The sequence below is a fragment of the Chlamydotis macqueenii genome, chromosome 8 (assembly GCF_036417535.1).
Source record: "Chlamydotis macqueenii isolate bChlMac1 chromosome 8, bChlMac1.mat, whole genome shotgun sequence".
In the NCBI taxonomy this organism is placed as follows: Eukaryota; Metazoa; Chordata; class Aves; order Otidiformes; family Otididae; genus Chlamydotis; species Chlamydotis macqueenii.
Window position 1 is genome coordinate 34,214,645 of NC_141563.1, and position 23,096 is coordinate 34,237,740.

At 42.9% G+C, this 23,096-nt stretch overlaps 1 protein-coding gene across 2 annotated transcripts in view; it reads left to right on the forward strand.

Moving 5' to 3' along the window:
* Positions 1-23,096, forward strand: part of FGGY (FGGY carbohydrate kinase domain containing) — a 302,075-nt gene that overhangs the window by 133,687 nt on the left and 145,292 nt on the right. The gene's annotated exons all lie outside the window — the stretch shown is intronic.

Below are 23,096 nucleotides of genomic sequence, written 5' to 3' on the forward strand. Positions count from 1 at the left end.
GCCCACCTATCAGATTGATATTTATTTAATGACTGGTGTTAGGTAGCAAATCAGCAGCACGTAGATTGTGTGATGTACTCTGTGTAAAGAGCAGTAAATGTTAGCTCAGTGTGGTGGTCACCAGCCAAAGGTCACCTTCTGATTGCAAATACCACACAAAGCTGTGGCAGTTGTTTTTTCCTCCCACTTAGAAAAGAAAGCTCTTGTGACAGCTTGCATACCAGAGTAGTACTGCTGGTGCGTTGTGACCCTTTAATGGCTTTACTATAAATAAAAGCAAAATATCTTCACGATATAATTCCTTCTGGAAATACATTGGTGATGGTTCGTTAAATAGACGTTTCACGGCAAGGTCAGGGTTCTCCACAATATTTGTGTGATACCAACTGCCTGAGTCTTCTCCAAGGGCTGTGCCAAACGGAAGAATTCATGAGGCTGCTCTTCTGCCTCTTCTCTGTGGGCTGGGTCTTGTCCCAACCCAGCTGGTCTCCAGGCAGGGAAACCTGGTAGAAGTGGAGACCTGGCTTCCACACCAGCCCTGTCCTGCAATGAGCTCCAACCACTTTGCTGTGTGAAGCTCAAGCCCGTAGTCAAGCAAGGGAGTTCAGGCATGGCCAAGATGTTTCTGTTTCAGCACGTCATCCCTCAGGACAAAAAAAATATCTAAGGGGAATTACTGTCCTATCCTCCTTGTCAGGACCTGGGGAGGGGCAGTGGAAGAAAGAGAGCCACCATCCATGGTCTTCTCACCCCTTTCCTTACCACTGTAAGTCCTGACCACAGCGTGTTCTCTCCCACGCCAGGTTAACCCTCCTGAAGACTGGTTGGTTGAGCACAGGATGCCAGTAGCTGGTGTACAGGACGTTCCTACCATTTCCCATTTCTCCCAGGCCTCTTCATCCAAGTTTGAAAAATCGAGCTCGAATCACTAACTTCGTATTTCCGATTCCTTGTATGTGCTATACCAGAGCAAGTTGCTTCTGGTACGGCTCTCCACTGAAATGGATATGCCCTTGTGAAAGCTTCTGCTGGGCTTTCAGGTCCATTTATAAACTGTCTTTCAAGTTTACAGTGGAAGCACTGACATGATTTCTGCCATGGTGGTCTGACCCAGGCACAGAAGGCATCACGTTGGATAAGCATCACTTGAGTAGTGTGCCTGAGCACATTTTATTGCCTAGTCTTCCAGTGGTGTCTAATAGCTTGGGTTTGTTCCTTCTATCAAATGCTTAGGCCTGACCCTTCCAAACTGCTTACATGAAATACAAATATTGAGACTTTTTAGAGCCTAGAAAATTATTTCGATGTTGGAAGGAAGCAAATAAAAAATGATAACACTTCAGCTGGAAATAGGAATAAGCAATATAATTGTTTCTCTTACCTTGGTAAATATTCAGGTGAAACAATTAGTTATGATTAGCTATACTTGTTGCCAAGCACTCAGGTTCTGGAGAGTAATTTTTTTTTTTCTTTGCACCTTTCAGGAGTATACGTTCATCCAAAAGCTAGCAAGATCCTCAGCTCCTTAGGTGCATTCAGAAATTGTCCTGCAAGTCTGGAGTTAGAAACATTGACTCATGAGAGACCTTAGGGGCTGAGTGGTTTGAAACAACATAAAGAACTCGAAGATAAGTTAATTAAATATACCGAAACCTCTTTCTTCCAAACCCTGCTAATCCAAATGACTTGGCCAGCAGAATGGTAATATGTTATCCCCTCTGCCACTCCTGCTGCCATGGCTACGTTTTGTCTTAAGTCAAAACTTTGGCTTTAAGGAAAAATAGGGAAAAAAAAAAAAAAAAGCAGCACTCTGGTATGTCTGACTACATACTAATATTAGCAAACATAACCTTGAAATAGCATTGACGTTCATTAATCTGAACACTGCTCCAGTCCAAAAACGCTCACTTTACTGACGTTGACTGCAATTTTCCTCACCACGCCGCTATCAATAGCAGTCTTAATACCAACCTTTGAATGTAGTAATTGCCTCAAACTGCCTTTAGGCAAATAAATAATTCTGTGATGCAAGATGAGGGAAAGGAGTTGGGTTTCTGAGTAGGTTAACTTGGACATTTTCCAGTCAGCAGATACGTATGTGCTCTCATTTAGCTGTGTGCAGATTTTCTGCTACAGGAGTCTGGTGATGCATTTTATGCCTATAGGTGGAAACTTAAGGCAAACTTGGGCACTCTGGGCTGTTCTTCAGCTGGTGAAGTCATCCTAGCTCCTCAGCAATCAAGAGCTCTTCCAGCTGACACCAGCTACTGCTCTGAGAATCTATGAGCTGTCTTTGACCTCAGAGCTTAGCTCCATCTGCAAAGTAGGCTTCATGGTTTCATGAATACATTGAAGGTATGAGGAAGGCTTCCTTGTGAAATTAAAAAGGAGCATCTCTTCAGTCGCTGAGAAAGTGAGAGCACACCCTTGTAAGATGTGCTTGTACATAATGTAGATTTTAAGTAAATGCTAATTGCTAAATTGTGTGTTACTTTGTCTTCAGAGTGTCTTCACTCAGCCCAAGAAAACAATCTCTAACACCTATGAAAGCAAAATTGTTAACTTCTTATGTACAACCATGTTTGTCCTAATTGGTATCTGTAAAGCAATTCTAGACACCCACGTACAGAAAGTTAATTTATTATATTAAGAATTATTATTTTTTCCTAGTGCTCTTTCAGCAGCAGGCTACATAAATAGATCCAGAACATAGCTAGTAAATTTAGAAGGGGCAGGCGAAGGGGACTTGGTTGTGGCTGGGTCAGCTGTGGTTGATGTCCTGGCTTCACCATGATGAATTTCATCAGGACAATGACAAAGCCCTGTACCCACATGCTTCACTGGTCCTTCAGAAACAGGCTGTATTCACTGCTGTCACCTACCACCTCCTCTGAGGAACCTCAGACCTGGGCAGAAGGGACACAAATTGTCATTCATTGCACAGCTTTCTCTTAGGAGCTGTAAGTCACTCAAGGATTACAAACAGGCTGAGCAAGATAAGGCATGCGTGTGGCATTCCTTATAGTTTTACCCAATGCACTCTAAATCAACTTTGTGGTCCCATTTTTTTTTTTTAAACTCTGGAAACTGGAAGACCTGATGGTTTCCTTAAGCTAAGTGCCTTTGTTGACACCATTGACTGGTAGACTGTTTTTAACAAGTACGTTAGGTATTTAAATTGCACTTTAAATAGAAATAGCCAGCTTTTCTCTGCAAAAAGATGCAGCAACTGGAACTTGTCCTCATCTATTGTTTCCTCCCTGCAGTATATAAAAATGATGAGGTGCCTTGTTTGAGCAAATGCCTCTTTCTGATTTCTATAGCTTGCTAATTTTTTTTTTTTTCTGCATTGGCTTTTGAGTCTTGCATCCCTAAACGGAGCATCATAGACGGCCATGAGTCACTGAACAGGAACTAAATGTCAAAGTTGAAATAAAGTTTACTGCCACAGTTGGTGTGAACAGTGTGACTGGCGGTGTGTCATTCTCATAGCATGGATGTCTGGGCAGGGGAAAGCTGGGTTGCCCCCCTCTTAGAGGAGAGCGTAATTTGACAGAGGTGTCACCGAATGCACAGCAGCGTCTGCTTTGATGATCTTTAAAACGCACTATTGAGGGATTCAAGAGGCCTTGAAAACAAATGCAGTGACCTAAAAGGATATGCAGGGCAAGGTGCCCTCCAAGCGAAGAGAGACGCCTCCGTGCCACGGCGTGACTGCGGACATGTTAGCGCCCAGCAGCATGGTGTGTCTTTTCCTGGAACAGCTGCATATGGATAACTGAGGAGATCTCAAACTTGAGGTGCCATGCAGAAGGGAAGGCTCTGCTGGGCTCTCTCCTGCGGCCTTTCGCTGGAACAGTATGTGAAAATTGTCCATCTCGCATCCTCATCTGACCTCCTCTTAACACAAACTGCTATAGCACTCAATGGGGAGAGCTAAAGGATCGTGACAGAAAACTCAACCAACTCTGCTCCTGTGCTAGGAACTAACACTCAAGGCACTTGCTTTGTCTCATTTCCTGCCATATTGTCACCCTTGTCATTATGGGCTCCCCTTCATGCAACTCATAGTGTTGAAGACAGGAGAAGATGGAGGAGCCACTGTGGCCTTGCTCATGACAGCAGAGACTGGGCTCTGCCACTGACTTACCCAGGTAGCTCCAGTAAATTCCTTCGCTCTGCTAAGAGTCTGGTTTGTCTTCTGAAAACTGTGTGGGCCTTTTTCAAGCTATTTTGATATCAATGGCTGAAGCCTGTTCTTTCACTATTAAGTGCTTCAGAACATGAAAAGTGAAAACGTTAACATTCAAAACAAGAAGCAGAAACAAAAAAAAAAAAGGTTGCAAAAATTCTTTGCTATGTAAATTGAGACTTCTTGGGATCAAGAATCACCACTTCTGAACACTGAGCAAGTGTCGAATGACAACTGTAAAGAGTCAACAAAGGTTTAGGACCATGGCTTTAGGTTGTGCCACTGTGGTGGGAACTCAGCACCTTTGATTTCTAGGGGTGTTAAAGGCACACAGCATCTTGCAGTTTGAATACCAGATTTTTCTCTTTTCTTATCTAGCTTTAAAGCTTCGTTCCCATTCAGCAGAACTCCATAAATAAATAAAATAACTTAAAACCCCCCAACAACTGACAAACTGTCCTCTTGGTATTTTTAAGTCTTTTAGGGGATCTTGTTTATAGAACGTTATTTATAGATTTTTGATATGCTCCCAGCTAACTTGCCTTCCTGGCTCTTTGCAGAAGCCTCTGCAGTACTACGGCACATAGCAGCACGCCAGTAAGTGTCAGCATTCCTCTGCAAAGTTGGCACTTCGGCAAGGACGTGCTAGGTACATGACCCAGCTCGGGAGGTACGTATTGTCCTACATAAAGTGCCAGTGCTGAGCCTGTTCCAGTTTTATTAATTCCCATTGCCTACATTGGGCAGATTGAATGTTATTATAGACAAAGATTCATTCTCCTCCTCATTTCTGCCTCCTGGTCATCATCCATAATACTTCCTAAGGACAGGAGAGAAAAACTGGGAGCAGTGTATCATAGAAGTCTGGGTCTGTGGAATGAAATTCAGAGCAAGAAGGAGAGTCATCAGTTGCTGAAGTTCCCCAAATCGAAGTGAATTAACCAAATCTTTTTAAATAGGAATGAGACAGAGTAGGGTTCACGGTTGGGAAGCATCTTGGTAGCATAGACTTGGAGGATGCAAACGGTAGAGATCTGTGATTCTGAAATGTGTCCAAATCTGGTCCTTCCAGTCGCAGTCGCGCTTTGTGTACGGGTTGTTTGCTACTTGCTGAGAGCAGGCTTGTGCCAAATGCCCCCGGTCTCAGAGAGCACGTAAGGTGCCAGGTCGGAGTCTAAGCATTGCTGACTTGCAGCAGCTGCAGCGTGGCTTGGATGCTGTCAGGATATTCTGCTTTGCTGTCAAACTCTGAATGTCACATTGACTCTTTGGGCACTTCTGGCCTAAAAGAGCAAGGGAGCGCTCCTGGGACAGAGTCCTTTCCATAGACTCAGCAGGAATCAGCTGTCACGACACCTAAAAGGCTGGAAGAGCCATGGCTAATGGTAACAGGGGTTGGGTTCAGCTGAAGGAGGCACATGTAAGAAGCAACTTTTCCCCAAACTTGAGAAAAGGTCAAAGCACGTGGAGCTGGCGCTCTGGGCCAGTCCTACTGCTCATAACTCATGTAACTCTAGCTGCATGAAGCCATTCCCAGCTTTCACCTCCTTTCCAGGAGAAAGTGAAACCGTTGCAACTTTGCACAAATACCTGGACATCACCCTTACCTTACTGTAGACCACTTAGACTTTCATCTCTGTCTCATCAGACCCTAAAAATAACTAATTTTTGTCTCCGAAGTCTTGATATCTCTCCAAGCTGTGCTCTTATTGCTTTTGGACCTCCGACTCTTGTGAGTCATATCTGCAAATTGCATGAGTCGGGTTTCAGTGGTGACCATCTCAAATTGGCTGGCCATTTAAGGTGGAAAAATTCACCGTTAGTTCATGCGTTTTTATTTGGTCTGTGGTCTCCGTGTTGACAATCTATGCCATTTCTCTTTTCTCTTATTTTTTAAAGTATGATGACATTCAGTTGTAAGTCTGCATTCAGGGTCACTGTAGGGAAAACCTTGCCCGGCTGATCTTTGAGGCATTATTAACTTAAGATGTCCTTAAAACAGAAAAATGAGTTTGAAGTTGTCTGATTTACCTAAAAGCGGTGGAGTTTGCAGGTAACAAGTAACGCGAGGTGCCTGAGTAGGCCTTGGCAAGCTGAAGGGCACTTGGCCAGCATGGCTGATGAGTATTGACAGGCACAAGCTGTGGGAAGCGCGTAGGTGCCTCCAGCTGCTGCCGGGACAGCGAGACAAGATGCACTCGCCATGCGGAAGGTAACACAGGAAACATGACGTTTCCCGGAGCAGTGGCGGGGAATGGCAAAGAGCGTCCTCTACGAGCTCAGATTTACCAAGAGGAAAGCATTTTGTCAGCTGCAGCTTCTGACAGAATGAGGATTGTGGGTTTTTCTGCATTCAAAACCAAATTTCGTTAAATTGGCAAGCGGCTACTAGTGCTAATGCGAAGAGTTCTTCCAAACTCGGAGAGAGGGAATTTACACCGTGCTGAAAACAGCAATGAAATCACGCTGCTTCCTTCCTCGCGCTGCAGCTCGCCTTTGTACCGCGCTTAATGTGTTCGCTGTTCCAGAGGAGACAGGGGACTGCTAATGCTGCTTGTCTGGAAGATACGGACGTAACATAAGACAGCTATGCAAAGGCTACTGCTGTCTTGCCAGTGATTTATGGTACGCAGGAAAGATTCTGATGTGTCATGCTGCAGGGGGAAAGGAAAGCGGGACCGGGGTCATGAACAAAAAGGAATTTGCTTATCCAATTTCCGTCTCTTTCTGAATTTGATTGGAACTCACAGTTGTCAGGCTGTGTTTAAGTCTTGTCTTTACCAACGCCTCCTTAACTGCGGAAGGTCAAAACCAATTATTGTTTTGCCTCCAGGGACTTTCCTTCTTCAGAGGGACCTTACAGTGGATATTCTTTAAACCCTTTTCCTTCCAATTAAGGCAGCAAATGCCTTTTTTTTAGAGGGTTTTTCAGGGGGTGGGGAGGACAGTAATCGGGAGACTGATAGATTTATCAATAGCCGTGAAAAACAAAGCCCGTATGTCTCAGGAAGCTTGAAGTCTAATTCTTTTCAATGACTTTTCTCACTCTGAACTTTAAATCTGTCATTTCATTACACCGGGAATGGAAAGCCCCTAATTTTCCCAGGCTACAGTTTTCCTCTGTTTTTTAACCCTCAAATACCATGTGGATCTGTGCCTCTGAGTAGCTCACATTTAAGTTTTTGTGTTGATAGAAATGTTTAAGTTCTCTTTTTGGTAGGAATTTACAGCTTTATGGACTGGAGGCAGCTGTGAGAGGCTGTCCCTACATCGGCAGCTGTAGTCTGACAAGTAATTAAGAAATCTTCCAGATCTTCAGTGTGGAAAGGAAGAGAGAGCTTTAGATTTTTTTTTTCTTTTCCTTTCTATTATGGACAGACCTGTTTTCAGTTTTATACACAGTCTCTCCTTCTGTTCCAATCCAGTGATACCCACTAAAGCCTGTGTCAGCAGATGGCTCTTAAAATTCACATATGTATCACAGGCTGCTGTGGTTATTCCTTTATGCATTGGAGGGGTTACACACACCGTTTCCCCTGTACTGTGAATGTACCATTTGTTGTGGGAGAAGTAGCAGCAGAACAGACAGAAGATAATGTCTCTTGAAAGAGAAAATCCAACCAGGTGCTTCTGTATACTGTAATGTTGAGGTGGCTGAGGTTGCACTGACTGCACTGGGTGCTCCTACAAAAATTCTCGATTGTGCACAATATTAAAGGAAGTCTGTTTGTCTGGAGCTGGCAGAATTAAGACCCTTGATTAAATGCATTCACAGCTTCCCTGAAGAATTGCAGAACTATGATTATGTGATTATAGGGCAGCTGTGGTCTTATGGACTGAGAATACGGACAGGAATCAGACGTGAGTCTTCTTGATCTGTCACGGTCTGTTTTGTAAGAGCAGGTCACTTAAAATGCTTTGGCTACCATTTGATAGACCTATTTTAGATGTGTACTTTTGGAGGACTCCACTCACTCCCTTGACCGTGTTACCCACAGAGAGAGTGTGGGGTGATGGGCTGAGCAGCTCAGGTTTCCATCCCAGATTCTTGCATTTAATCAGATAATTCCTACCCGCTGTGCGTAATGGGCCTGATGGGTGCCCTGATACTATGTGCCATTGGTTTATAAAGGGTTAATTTACTATGAATGTCGTAGTCATTACGTACAAAGTTGAATAAGTCTAGGGGCTGCTGATAAACGACTTACAATTTACCGTTCCTGTCTGCAACGTGTGTATAACAGGGGTTAGCCAGGTATTAATCCTCTCTAAAACATTTATAAATAAAACTCGAATACCGCGTGTGGCTGAAACACTCTTCGGTGTGACTCTGAAGGCAGAGGTGCAGAGCACTGGTTGCCTTTGCCAGGGTGCCTGCCTTTCGCCCTGAGATCACATCTGGGCAGGCACCACAGCAGCAGTACTAAGAAATATTTTACTGCTTGAAAAGAACGATTCCCTTCTTACCAGAGTCAAGAAAACCATCCAGATCTAATAATAACTCGCTAATCTCACCCCACCGGACTAGCGCAGATAGAGCAACGGAAATTTCCTTGTCAGCTGCTGGGAGAGCCTGTCCCCAAAGAGGGCTTTTCTTTTGATAAGGTGTCTCTCCCATCCCGCGCTGCTGACCCAGCCTGAATCAGCACGTCACCGGCCCGAGCGCAGGAAGATCCCAGTCTCAGCCGCTGAGTCACATGAATAACTGGAATAGTTCTGCAAAGCAGAATTAATTCCCAGAACCTCTTCAGGCATATACCAGCAGGCACATGCTTTGGCTCCAGCATTACTTTACAGCTCTGTGATGCAGCAGAAAGGACGCTACTGATATTTTCACTTGAGATAAAGCAGTTTACCTGGTGTTAGAGTGTTAAACCTTATAAGTTTATTGTTGACACTCTCCCGCTTCCAAGAAGATTTAAGAATAAGCCACGACATAACAGAGCTATTAGGGTTAAGCTCAAATCAACTGTGCGATGACTCAGAGCTTGTAGTCCTTTCAGACCAAGTGCTGGGGGGAGAAGCCGGTTATTATTAACCATTGAGTAGCTTCTGGTTCATGCAGACTATTTAGCCAGCAAAGATATCTAAGGACACTTTCTGGGTTTTTTGATATCTTCTACTTTGTCAAAAAAGTCAGAGTTACAGGAACAGTAAATCAACAGCGCTGAGATTCTGGTTCAGCACAGTCCTTAGACTGCATGCTTGACGTTTGGGCAGAGATACGAAATTCCCTATAGAACCTTTTAGTCCTAAAACGTGTAAATGCTGTCTGTATGTTAAGGAAATGAATTAGTCTAAAACTGGGAAGTGCGGGAAGAAGGCTCTGCAGCAAATGCAGAATCCAGATATTGCTCCCAAAAGTGGACTGGGGCATGGGGGCTGAAATAGGAAAGCAAGTAGGGAGTTAGTGGTTAAGGAAAATTTTGAGAGCTTTTCCTTTTACGCTGTATTTTGTATTATCTGAATAACAGTGACAGCTAACCAGGGGAATGAAGAAGAAATGCCACTTGTACTTCCACCTGCTGCTCCTGACTATATCATAAATGAATACAGGATAGTCTGCTCTACAGTCCAGTATCACTGATAAGAGGAACTGATTACAAGGCTTTTACTTAATTGTTCTAGAATATTAAAGTCAAAGTTTGTGGCATTTCTCTAGAAAATGCTGTAGTTTTTAATATATGTTAGTCTTTCAGAAAACCTTATGCGGTGTTACTCGTGACCCGTTATTTTCCAGAACCATCACAACACAAAATTTAGAAGTTCAATGTAATTGGGAAATATTACCGGAGAGGAGCTCCAGGGTCAGCGTGTAGAAGTCTGGATGTCTGTGCTTTGTATTTTGCCCACAAATGAAAATGGGCCGCTGGCTTGGGCTCAGAGGCAGTGCCTTTCCCTGTGGTGTACCTGAAACGAGTGCTCACCAAACCCAACCGTTATTTCTGACATCTGTGGCTTGTTTGGATGGCAAAATTTGTGATAACAGTCAGAAGAAAGTATACAGTCCAGTAGCCATGGAAACCTTGTGTTTTTTCCTGTTTCTTTTTCTACTTTTTCTAGTGAAGAATTGCTGCTGAATGCAGCTGGATGGCAGCCCGAGAGGCTGCAGTCCTCAGCTTAGCCACAGCACAGGGCAAAGCAAGTCCAAAGCAAGGAGCTTTCTCTTCGCATGTTCTCACCAAAGTGCTATTTTCAGTCAGCAACTTTTTTTTTTTTTCAGGAAGAGTAGTTCAGTGCCTCAGGAAGAGTGACCATTCATTCCCTAGTCTCTCTGGCTATGGCTAGAAAATAAAATAACCCAAACACAAAGTAGCGTCTCGTGACTCACATCCACATGATTCAACTCTTTCCCCTCATTCCTGCATCCCAAGCAGGTGGCCTCGTCCAGACGGCCTACTGGGAATAGTCCTTGGCCTTCCCTGTCTCCCAAGTGCGCCCAGGGAGATCCACATTGTCTAGGAGAGCACTAGCTAGGACAGGCCAGTGCCGTGTCAAGGAGCGTTCTAACGGCAACACAACCTGAGAGATCATGGTTCAAAGCTGTGCCCTGGTCCTTCTGAGTTTACAGTGTAGATACAACCTCTGTGGAAGCTGTAAGCAGGGAAGGCAGCTAGGGCCAGCGTTGGTTTTGGTTGCATAACACGGACATGAGAACAAGGCCAATGCTGGCAGTCTTCTGCTCCAAATGCTAGTTCACAGAAGGACACCTCTCAACCCAGGGAACCCAGAGGTAGAACAAGGATGTCTGGGATTTTCAGGGACTGTCTGAGGTCACCCGGATGTTTTTGCATCGTTTGTTGCTCTTGCATGTCAAGAGCTGTAGATATTGATCCGTTCTTGCTGCACTGAGATGCCACTCAGCTGCTAACGTTTGATACACCACTGTGAATTAAGGTGGTTTAAGCGTATCTCATACTGTCTAGATGTTGTGCAAGTGTTTGACTTGTCAACGCAATGCATAGGACAGACATACTGTCTGCTGCCAGTAAAATGTTTCTCAAATTTGATTTGCGCTATCATATTTTGCAACAAGAAGCACTTGCATGAGGGCTCAGTCCCAGGATTGTCCGTGCTTACAGCAGCTTTCCTGTTGACTTCAGTTGGTTCAGTATCAGGCCCCCAACATTTTCATTGTGACAGCAGCAGCGATGCTACTGAATGGGCTCAGCTGCTCTTACAATCACTGCTTTCAAAAAACTATTTGTTATTTTGTTGGGCTGGCCCAGTATTGACTTCTGAGAATCCAGTCAGCACCTTCACCCAAGTGAAACCAGTGCGTGGTTTTATTGTTGTCCTCTGAAGGAACTAGATGAGTCCTAAAACTGTACAGCTGTTTTTGTGTGATATTAAAGCGTATATTCTGTAGCTCCATCAAGGAAAGGTTAAACAAATATGTAACACGGTTCTGTTCAGTTTTGCCTTTTATTTATGCTCTCCTCAGGCAAACAGGAGGTTGATAGTAAAATCATGATTTTAGGGCCCCATGGTTCAGACAACAGATCTGGCTGAGCAGTAGAGCTCAGCTCATGTTCCAAAATGGAGCAGGACAGGTATTATAGCAAAGTCTCCAGAGTGCAATAGTTGGTGGAATGCTCTTTCTATAAAATTTTACAACCAGTTTATAGAATTCCACAGAGAAGATTGTCAAGATGCATTCTTTATTGTATTTCAGTCCAAATCTCTTGTGTGGATTCTAAATGTCTGTAATAAGCGTGCCTCTAAATGGACTTGTCCCTGGTCACATGGGAAGTGCGTCATGCCAGAATTGATATCATCATTGGATTATCCTACTTATTAGCACTTTGAATCTTCCTAATGCTCTTTGAAGTCTTCAGAGGAAGAGCTTCACGGGAATATTTGGAGAGCCTGATTCAGTTCTTAATTGGACTGACTCATGTTGAGTCACCAGGCCATCCATTAGCTGCATCCTTAAAATCCAACACTCAGGTTTTCAGAGGACTGTGAGGAAACCGGACACCCCCAGCAGCTGCTGAGGTTCCATACGATTGTGTTATCTACTTCCTTGTGCTCTCTGGAAAGTGCTGATTTCTAGTCCTCCAACACAGGTCTGGCTGCCAAGCCAGCCATTTTCTCTGTTCTTCTGAGACCCGGTTGACCAACTGCTTGCCAGGCAGCTTTTGAAAATTATCTCCTACTCCCAGGCTTCAGCATCACTGGCATCTATTGCGCACAAAGAGTTCACCACACCCACACCTTGCTATGCTGCAGGAAGTACTTGGCTAACAGAAGCAAAGTTAAAAATGCAAGAAGCATTTTCCTTTTCATTTCTAGGAAAGGCTTTTTTTTTCTCCATAAATGAGCTCCTTGAACAAAACAGCAAAAGGCAGTGAGTAAGGCACCTGATGACTAAAATAATTTAGGTTGTGGGAAGCAGCAGAATTTGATGTTGAATAAAAATCTGAGTGGGATTCATTTCACCTAACTGAAGCCATCTGAAGTTAAGCATTCAGCCTAAGCAAGCCATCCAACTGTTGATCTGTTGTCAATGGGGACGAGTAGGTACTCTGAGATGGTGACTCACCCTGTCTGTCTTTGTTCTGCTGGGCTGAAGTTAATTGCCCTTTGAAGTTGCTTCCTAATACCACTTCCTAATACTCAAGAAAATATGTAGGGAATCTGGGGTGAGTAGTTGAGCACTCCCAATTGATGTTAGACAGCTAAAGTTAGGTAAAACAGAGACTAGCGCTAATGCACTGCCATGTGCAAAGGAACACATTTAATAAAAGAGAACACTGCTTATAAGGCCAAAGTCTGGCTTGTATTAAAACAATCATGGAAATTGGCTAAACTGTATATAACCAACCAGATGTAACTGGTCCTGGAAGTACCGGCATGGACAGATACACCGATGTGGGATAGAGCATCTGCTCCTGCTTTGCAGGTGTGCCGTGGATGTGAACAATTTTTCACTTAACCTTGTTCCAGACCCGCCTATGTGCTGAAACTGTATTAGCAACTTTCTTTTCCATTATCAGTGGCATTTGTAGCAGATTTTTGGCTCATTACCACTCTTTTCGGGGTGGAAAAAAAGGAGGTATCTAATCTGTGGACCACCTTGTGAATCTCTGCCCTATGATGCCCTTTCCTGGAGAAAGACATTTGATTAATTCTGTAGCAACAAGACCAGAGAATGGATGAGAGATGAGAGAATGAGTAACTCCAGCTATTAGGATAATGAAGGGAAAAGAATTGCGCCACTCAGGCATAAAACTAAACTTGGCCAAACCAATACGTGTGTTCTGGACCGACTTTATTTTACTTCTTTTTGAGGATCCAGAGAAGGATCTACAAACCCTGCCAGCGTTTTCTGCTGAAATTTTCATCATGTAGATGCAATACGGGCCAAGATTTACAAAAAAAATCCCTACAAGGTGTTTGCAGAATTTGAGCCTCACCTGAGGCGTGATTTTGCTTTTTCATTTTGATAGAGTAAAACTCTAAAACTAAGAAAAATGAGTCATGACTTAGACTCACTAAAAAGACCCCATGAAACAATGTAAGTGATCTGTGACAACTCTCTCTGAGCAGCAGAAGGTTTGACTTGAGACTAACTGTGAGCAATTAAATATTGAATGTAATAAGAAGAATATTTCCTTTGTGTTTCTTACGACATATCATTGGCTAATTATATCATGCATCTATTGAACATGTGAAGCGTGCTGATAAAATGTTCCACTCCTAAAATTAATAAAAATATGCCAGAAAACTAGATGTGTTATGAATAATACTAGAAATGTTACAAATAATGACGACTATGGAGCCAACGGGCCTACTCCCACAAGTAAAAATTATCAGGCATGAATAAGAATCGCAGGATGACAACTGTAGTACTTTAAATCTTTGAAACACTTCACACACTTTCACCCTAGAGACACCTTGCAACAAAGGAAGAGGAGAGACGCGGGACCTGGTCCTGTACTGTTACGTCAAACGGATCTTTGCCGATGACTTCAGTAGGTCTAGGATCAAGCCGTATAATTTGCCTAAGGTTGAACTGGATGTCAGTGGCAGGATGAGCTCAGTCTTCTGGACTCCAGCCCTGCGTACTCTCCATGAGAGCGTACGACCACGTACATAGTGTTATCTCTTAGCGTGGTGGTGACCATGTCAATCACTCTTGCCTTTCAGTCTCATATCATTCTAATGTTAACGTGGCTAGACTTTAGGAACTAGGATTTTTTTATCTGTGTATACCTACACACACATCTACACTTAAGAGCTGGATGTGGAATGACCCCCTTTACCTTGAGGACCATGAAGACTAAGGCTGTTTTAAGGCCATCTTTGTGATGGCCACACTTATCCCTCCTTGGAGTAAGAGTAGTAGAGGTGAAATACGGCTGGGGTAGTCAGGGCTGAAGCAGACCAAAATGGGAAGGCTTAAGGGGAAGTGTAGAAGTTACGGCTTTTTTTTTCAGAAGATTGATAACTGTGTAATTCTGGAGTACAACCCGTGACTTGAAAAGAGAAGGGATTGGCAGAGATGGACTGCAAGGGGAAGGGGCAGATCTGGCCCTGGTTTCAGCTTGCAGTTTGGGCCTCTTCCTGCTGTTGTATCACTCAGTGACGTTTGGCATCCTGGTGCTTGCAGATTGTTATTCAGGAGGAAAATCAGTTGGGCTGACTGACAGTATGTTTAATGTGTTGTCCTAGGCATAACATTTGCTATGTAAGCTGAGGACTCGATGTAGACACCGTCCTTGCGTCTTGCCCACGCCTGCACACGCGTAATTCCCATTGATGTTGCTGATGATTGTTTGTGAAAAGGCCAAGTGAAGCCCCAAGTCATTTCACTTTGCGCGATCAACATTTCGGTCTGAACTAACAGCTGTATTCATGAGGACTGATCAAGTCTGATTGAAGGCTTTCCATAGACATTACAGGGCTTTGGGCTAGGCCCTAACAAAGACCAGATTTTAAAATTTATTACCATATTGCAAAAATGTTCTACATTATTTGCTTATTGTTGAGTAATACTTGATTTCAGAAGCTTTTTTTTCTTTCTATAGTAGAATGAGAAATCTGGAAAATCATCGTTTTATGAACAGGAGTCCTAAAAAATATTTGAGATATACTGTAACTTCTTAAATGAGAAATTAATCTATTAAAACCCCACAACATTGGACAGTCAGACAAAGATGTGCCAGGAAGGAGAACCAAGCTTTTCATGAGTTGTGTCCTTATTTTAGGTAACAGTGCCTTGTTACTGCTTTGTTCTTTGCCAGATTTTCTTTTTATCTTGCTTTATTTACTATGCTCAGCTTTCTCCAGAAAGAATGTATAACATGGAACGATACAGGAATGGTTAGAAAGATAGTTTAACATCATGTCTTTGTTCATGAAAACCATCCTTGAAAAAAGGTACGTGCTGCTAGATTGTTTTAGCCAAGTTTTCTAAGGAAACAAGACTCACGACCAGTATGTATGTGGCAGTCTGTTATTCCCTTTCTAGTAATGCTTAATGGTTTTGGCTGAGATTAACCAAATTTGACTGGGAAGTAGAGGTGCTCTTCAGAGGGCTTTAGAGAAGAAAGTGCCACCCCATACTGGTAAAGGACTTTGCACATGGAAAAAAAGTAGAGGTTTAAATTTTAAGAGATATATCCAAAGGAAAAGGCACAAAGATACAGAGGTAGCAGGAGAAGGGATGAGCGAAGGATGCTGAGAACACTGCCTGGATCAGATGGCTGGGCGGTACCTCCTCGTGCCTGGCTGAGCACTGGGACGCAGAGCTTCACTACTGGTTTCAGAGCACATGAACAAGCAAAGGGATTAAGTAAAAGAGGTGTCGTATGCAGAAGAGGGAGTGAGGAACCTGATCTTATCAGCTACATTTTTCTACGTATGCTGCGTTCTTTTAGAACCACTGCACAACAGAGATGTGATTTAAGAACTCTTATTTTGTTGGCAGAAGTGGGACAGGGGGTACTTCCAGTTAAGGATGGCTGGGTCTGTCCCTCTAGACAAGAACCCTGGATATTTTTTCCCTGAAATAACACAGAGCCTTTCCTTCCTTCTTAGGCTTTATCTGGACCCTGTCCTTACTGAAAGCAAAGGGAGTTTCCGTTGTACTTCAGCTTTTGCTGGTTTTTCACATTTTACTCCAGTTCAGATACCAGAGGAGTTCTTTTTAGGGCTTCATTCTTAGCAAATGTGGAGGGTTATCAGAACTGATTTTTAATGCCAAATTAATGTGCTTGCTCTGTCCCTCTCAGAGTTAGTGAGAAGAGTAAGGTAGGGTGTGAACACACAGCATTTCAGCAAGTCTGTGATAGCTGCTTCTACTCTTGGAAAATGAATTTAGCTTGCTTCTCTTTTCCTGAAGGCAGCTTATTTTACCTTTACCGAAAACAAAAGCAAAGCAATAAAGCCACTTTAAGAAGTTCCTTCTACTGTTGGAAGTTCAGTTCTGCCCCCATGCTGCAGGTTACTGTCTCCTCTGGGTGCCAGTCCAACTGTGTGTGGAGGTGCGCTTTAAAAAAGATGATCTGGGGTGAAGAACACAGACAAGCCCCTTGATTTTTATTTGGATTTTTTTTTTCCTACTTTGGTTATTTTAGTGATCGACGTCTCCATGTAGTTCCACAACAGTTGTCTTGCCACACGAATGGGTGGCAGGCGTAGCACGGGGGCAGAAGCAAAGGTTTGGGAAAGCCTTGCTGCTGCCGTACGGCATCGCTGAACCCTTGCAGCATGTGCTCCCTACCGAGCAGCGGAAAGCTTTGGTTTCACACCGTATCTTACCTTCCTGTAACTTGTTTCTGTATGCACGGCGAGGGCCTACTAGTAGCTACTAGCTGTATCTTTCTTAAGCAAATCACCACAAGTGGGTTCCATGAAATAACTTCAAACCTCACTAAAGCTTTTTTAACTTACTGACTGCAAGACCTGATCCTGCTTCCGCTGTCATAAATGACAGAACTCTCCTGATAGCGAGGCCGGCCACAAAATTGAAAAGTCATTGTAAATGCTTTAATACCAATGGATTTAGGGATTTCCTCAAGCACTTTATAGTTATGTTCCCAGCTTTGTCTCTGCTTCACTGTCGATTGTCTACTGTTCTCCTTAATCCTCCCTGGACTTTCTGGAGCTCTATCTTCCCTTCCCGCTGACAGATAAAAATTTATTGTTGCTAGTTTTCATGTTCTTGACGTATTGAGATCTCATTCCTTTCGTGTAAACGTAGGGATGTTTTGGTGTTTTCTTTTAGTTGTGAACTGTTTAAAGATAATACATTCAATCTATTATTCTGTTCCTTTTAGCAACCTAACATCTGAGCTTTTAACTACTCCAACCTTGCTGTTTAATTAGCTTGCACATCACTTTGAAAATTGAAAGTATTAAATACTTTTGCAACAATATTATTTTATATTTGCTGAACAATTATCATCAGGACGTTTTTAACCTTCTCTTTCTATCCAATGATGGAGTAATATCCCTTGTCACTTCCCTCCAGAAAGGCATAGACCAAAACCATCCGTAGACGAATTTCTTTAACATCATTTGACTTCTGACAGGGAGAGGTGAAGCTCTGTGCTACTTATCATTGTCTTTGTCTCAGCTTTCCCCACATTTATGGTCCTCTTTCTGCTACGGATCCTTTTCAAGCGGTTGCTTAAACGGATCCCAGAAAGATGGATATAGGGCTGCTGATGCATTTGTCTGGAGCAGAACCCACTTGCCCACGCCAGGAATGGATTCATGGTGGACTTTGATTTATGCATTGGGAGATTAAAAATCAGTGCACCCTGGTTGATTATAATGACAGAATTATGTCTTCTCCAGGAACAGTAAATGTGGGAACGGCTGTCCTGTGTTGGTCTTTGTGAGAGAAGGAAGGAGAGCAGGCAGTTAGCTAGATATCACTGAAGCTGTGTGAAACACTGGAAAACTAAACAGATCCCTTCAGAACCTCATCTTTTTTTTTTTAAGGTAATTTACATGCAAAAGAGATGCAGATTTATTATTCAATAGTAGTCAACAAATGATTCTGATATTTAGTCTTATGAATGACTTGCATTCTCCAGGACCATTACTTTTAAATGTTAGCTCTTATAATTACTGCCTGTTATTTGCCACTTAAGCCACCACGTATTCTTCCCTTATCCCTAACGGGATAACTCCCAAACCCACAGGGACTCATCGCTTTAGTCAGGCTTTTTTTCTGAGGCTGATTTATGCAAAGAGAGTCGTATGAATAATTACAACAACGCTCTCTTTGAGCGTACTCCCTCCTGTAAGCCTCTGTGGTGAACAGGTTAAAGACGAGAATATGGTTGAAGCCAATTTAGTTTGTATGCATGGGGACCTTTTGATTTCACTTGACCAAGTTAGACCGTTGTTGCCAGAGATCTCAGTGAGAGAAATATTTGAGTTTCTACTCTACACTAATTGTGAGACGTGGAAAAATTACGATCGTAATAGAAACAGGGAGTTCTTCAGATTCAATTTTCAAGAAGACCATTAGAGACTTTTTTCTGATATAATTTCCAATCTTTTCCTACTCAGCTTTGATAATAAATATCCCTTGAGGACAGCAAACATGAATCTATTGAGAATCTTGGACGAGGAGTTTTAATGATTTCATTTAAAGTGCTGTTCGCTCAACTCTTGCAATCTGTCTGTCTCTTTCTTCAATTCCTTATGGTTTTAGTCAAAGAATTCTCCCTTCCAATTAAGTGAATGAACCTTAGAATTAAGTAAGGCTGTCATAGGAAGTAAAATGAATATGACTGATTTTTATAATATAAATTGGAAGCAATTACCAGTTTTCTATCTTCATGCTTGCTTGGAAAATTTACACTTAACCCAGCAATACACCTTAATTAAAGGCCGATCTATCTATCTATATAACCTTCTCTTTCCAGCAAAAGTCCTTCTGTGAGCTATATTACATTTACTATGGCTTCATCTCTTTATTAATAACCTTTTCGTATATTTTCAATTAAGTTTCTGGTCGCATTATCGCACTGAGGTAAGAGCTCTGTCTGACCTTTAATAGGATATGGATAATAGAACATCTTTGGCTCATGTTCTCCTTTGGTAGCACAAACTCCCATTTTTATTAAAAACATCTATGGAATTTGTAGACAGCTAAACGTGTGTGCTGCATCAAGAAAGACCACACCAGACTGCCGTAAAACTGGATGGACATCCATTTGCAGTCTCTGAGACGAAACAGTGCATAAACAACCTTGCTTTTTCTTGGGTTTATGGCAAACACAAGTGGGAGATGGTGAATGACTCTTAACAGAAGATAAAAATACTTTATTTTGACTGATATTTTCCACATGGCAAGTCATGCTTCTCCCCACATGAATCCAAAGGAGTGTACTGTGGGGTAAGGGGTGTAGTTACTTTCAGATGATTAGGACCGCATCACATTTGAGTTCAGATGTTAATGTTCTGGCATTTGGACACCAAGTAGAGTTGGCAATTAATGATATAGAATAATAAGGGATGTTTATGCTCCTTCAAGCCCGAATTATTGCTGGGTGGGAAGGGTGTATTTGGTAGCCAGCCAGAGTTTTGTCAGTATGAATATCTGAACCAGCTGCTTTTCTTGCTCTTCTCCCACGGCTGGATTAATCTGTTCTTCTTTATGTCTTTGTCTTTTTTCTTGTAACCTGTAGCTCATGATGCTCTTAAGAATTTTACTGCCAGAGCCAACTACCATGTATTTTTCTCTTGATAGGTGATTATCCTTTTACTTCATTGAATATGAAAACTCCAGCTCCTCTTCAGCTCCATTTTTTTTTTTTTGTTCTTGCATCAGCCTTTCCCTAATTTAGTTCAGCAAATCTTACCACTAGCCTCACCTGAAAGTTGCCAAAGCACAAAGGGGACATAGTAAGTTAAATTTCCCGAAGTGACATATCTCTGCATTCATTCCTCTTGATATTTCTGTCTCATGGATGTCCGAGTGTTTAAGAAACCTCATCTGGCATGTCCACATAAAGTGGGGTCTGAAGATCAAAGTAGTAAATTTGTCCCAGATGAGGCAGGGCTTGATATTTCAGATGGAGAACTTGATCTGTGGCAGACCCTCATCAGATGCCAAGGGAGCAGCTCCGGGATGGGCTCAGCTCAGGGCAGGGATGCCACTCCTGCAATGATGTGACTCACAGTTATTCCCACACGGGTTTGTCCTATTGACTTGAATGCACATTTCCGTGAACTACTGGTTGAACCTGCTGGTAAATGGGCCATATCAAAGAGCTGTGGAGCAATTCCCTCAGGCAGGTGCTTTGGAAGTGGCTGAGATCCACGGATAGCACTCACAGAGGCTGTGTTATTTCCAAGGCAGTCCTGCCTTGGTCTAGATGCAGTCCAATGCATCTTGCCCTGCAGCAGCAGAATCTAACAGTCGCTGTCTGGGCTGTTTCATCCTTCGTCAGCAGGACTCATGCTTCATCATTGTTCAAACTGAAAACGTATTCATCATCGTCATCATCGTTTGTACACCTGTCACAATACTGCCTTCAGCTCTACCAGTATTTCCAGCCCAGCCCACCTCTTTGTCAGCTTCTTCCACTATTACTTCCATACTTCCTTCTGTGTCATAGCCCATGTTCCCGGTATGAACTCCCTGACTTTTTTCACCACGCTCTGAATCTTTCCATATTTAGCCTCACTTAAATATGCATTTCAGCTTTTTTTTTTTCCTACAGAATTTAATTTACTTCTACACATATTAGGTTTTGTTCCTGTTCTTCTACCTGCTTCCCACTTCCCTATCTGTCCTGAGATTGTGGGTTGAGGAACAATCCCTATGCAAACACATGCTAAATAATTATGCAAATATTTTTCAATTGCTTTCATTGTGATTTTTATTATCATGGTTTTGGTCTTACGATGGAAAGCGGAAGTCGAGTGAGCCAAAGTACCTGTCCGCGAGCGGAGCTGGGATTCGAGCCTGAGTTTCCTGATTCCTGTTCAGGCTAGAGCACATGACTGTCTCCTCTGTGTGTTCTCCCCTGGAAAATGTTTATTTACAGAAACAGAAGTCCTGGAATTTGCCTAACTTTGTAGCAGCGGTTTCTGCAGTATGCTCAAAAGAGTGTTTTTTTTTTTTTATATTCAGGCCATGCCAGCTACCTTTCTGCTAAATCATAGTGAAGGAGATTGCTGCGTACACTGAATACTTCTCTACTGTTGTATTTCTCACCAAGAATTTGCTGTAGTTGCTACCAGGCTGTTCTGTTATTGGGTATAGGAGGGAGTGGCAGAAGAGAAAGCATTTCTTTTAAAATGTGATGCACATTGGAAAGAGTCTCCAGAGCCATGTGTCTGGGCATTGCATTCAGGTTTGTGTTTTGGGGGCTATTAATGAAGCGTAGTCCTAATTGCAGAGGAGGGAGGGAACTGTGAAGCAGCAGATCCCTTTCTGTAGATGAGGCACAGGAGGGCAAAGCCAAGGAGGGAGCGGTGCTGGTGCTCTGGGACTGATCTCCCATCAACAGCAAAGCAGCAGGCTCGTCCCTAAGGTGCTGTCAGCTTTGTCCCCACACATGCTGTTCATCTCCCTCACTCTGCACAGGAGACATTGGGAGGGGCTGGAATGCCGTGGATCTGTGGAAAGACCTTCTGGAAAAAAGTTGAGCGGGAGCAGAGATATCAGGCAGCCTGGCAGAGGCGATACTAAGGAATTTTGCAAGAGGAAAGCTTGGATTGAGTGAGGTGCCTGGCAAGAGGATGAGTTTGCTGGAAATTCAGGATGTATGCACAAGATTAAGTTTTTATTATTTAATTCAAAATCATTCCATGTTTTCCATTTTCCAGAAAGCCCTACTTCTCCTATTATCTGATTAATTGAGGCTTTCCATCTTCAATTAAAAATAATTCTACTGGTTCTTCAGGTCATAGAGAAATGCTTCACACAGATAATCCTGTTTGAAAGGCTGAAGCCTAGAGCACAAACTGCATTCCTTTGGGATATTGTGTGGCTTTCCCAGTGGCGTTCACTGTATTACTTTTTTAGGAGCCACCGAGAGCCAGTCAGAGCTGCAACATGTATTTGGGTTTTTAGGCCATGCATTCTCCATAAAATGTGGTAGATCTGTGGGAGGAAGATGGAACAGCCCAGAAATGGCATCGTTTTGACACATGGAAGACAGTGATTCAGTTATTTCACAGGTACACGGCCTACTGCAAATATGAGGCTCATAAAAATCTTGACAGCGTTTAAAGAAGCAGTTTGATAGTGTCAGTCCCCTTATCATCGTGCCAACGTTTTGTTTTGCCATATAAGCAGAGGGCTCAAGGAACAGGTGAGCGCTTGGCTGGCCTGAGGAAATATAACTGTCTTCTAAGGGAGAAGCAGTGTGCATGAAGCTTTAATGACATTTCTTGATCTGGACTTGTTCTGTGAATGAGGAGAGGACCTCCGTCTCCGAGGATGCTAAGCCGGCACTTCTTGCTGACCTTAAATTGACCCACGTAATTTAAACCAAGCCGATGTACAAGTGACACGATTTCTGCTGAGAAAGTGCAATATGTGCCAACACTTAATATTACATTTTTTTTCCTGTCTGTTTAATCTAGTATCTGATGTGAATGGAGGGAAAAAATGATGTACAACATATTCCTTGCACCAAAGTCTTAGAAGAGAAAATGAAAATGCATGAGTATGACACAAACTCCCCTTCTGTTAACAGGCACTCACACAAATTTCTTCAAGTTGCCAAAAGCACAGTTAGCCAGCCTACAGCGTGTAAATACGTAATTCACTGAAGGGAGGGGACAGGTCTAATTTATGCACTTGGCCCTCAGACCACAGCTTACCTCAGTACTTTTCAATATGCAAATTCTGTAAATCCTACTGGGAGAAAGAACGTCAGGTCACGCCAGGCTCTGGACATGCTGCAAATGTTGCTTGCAC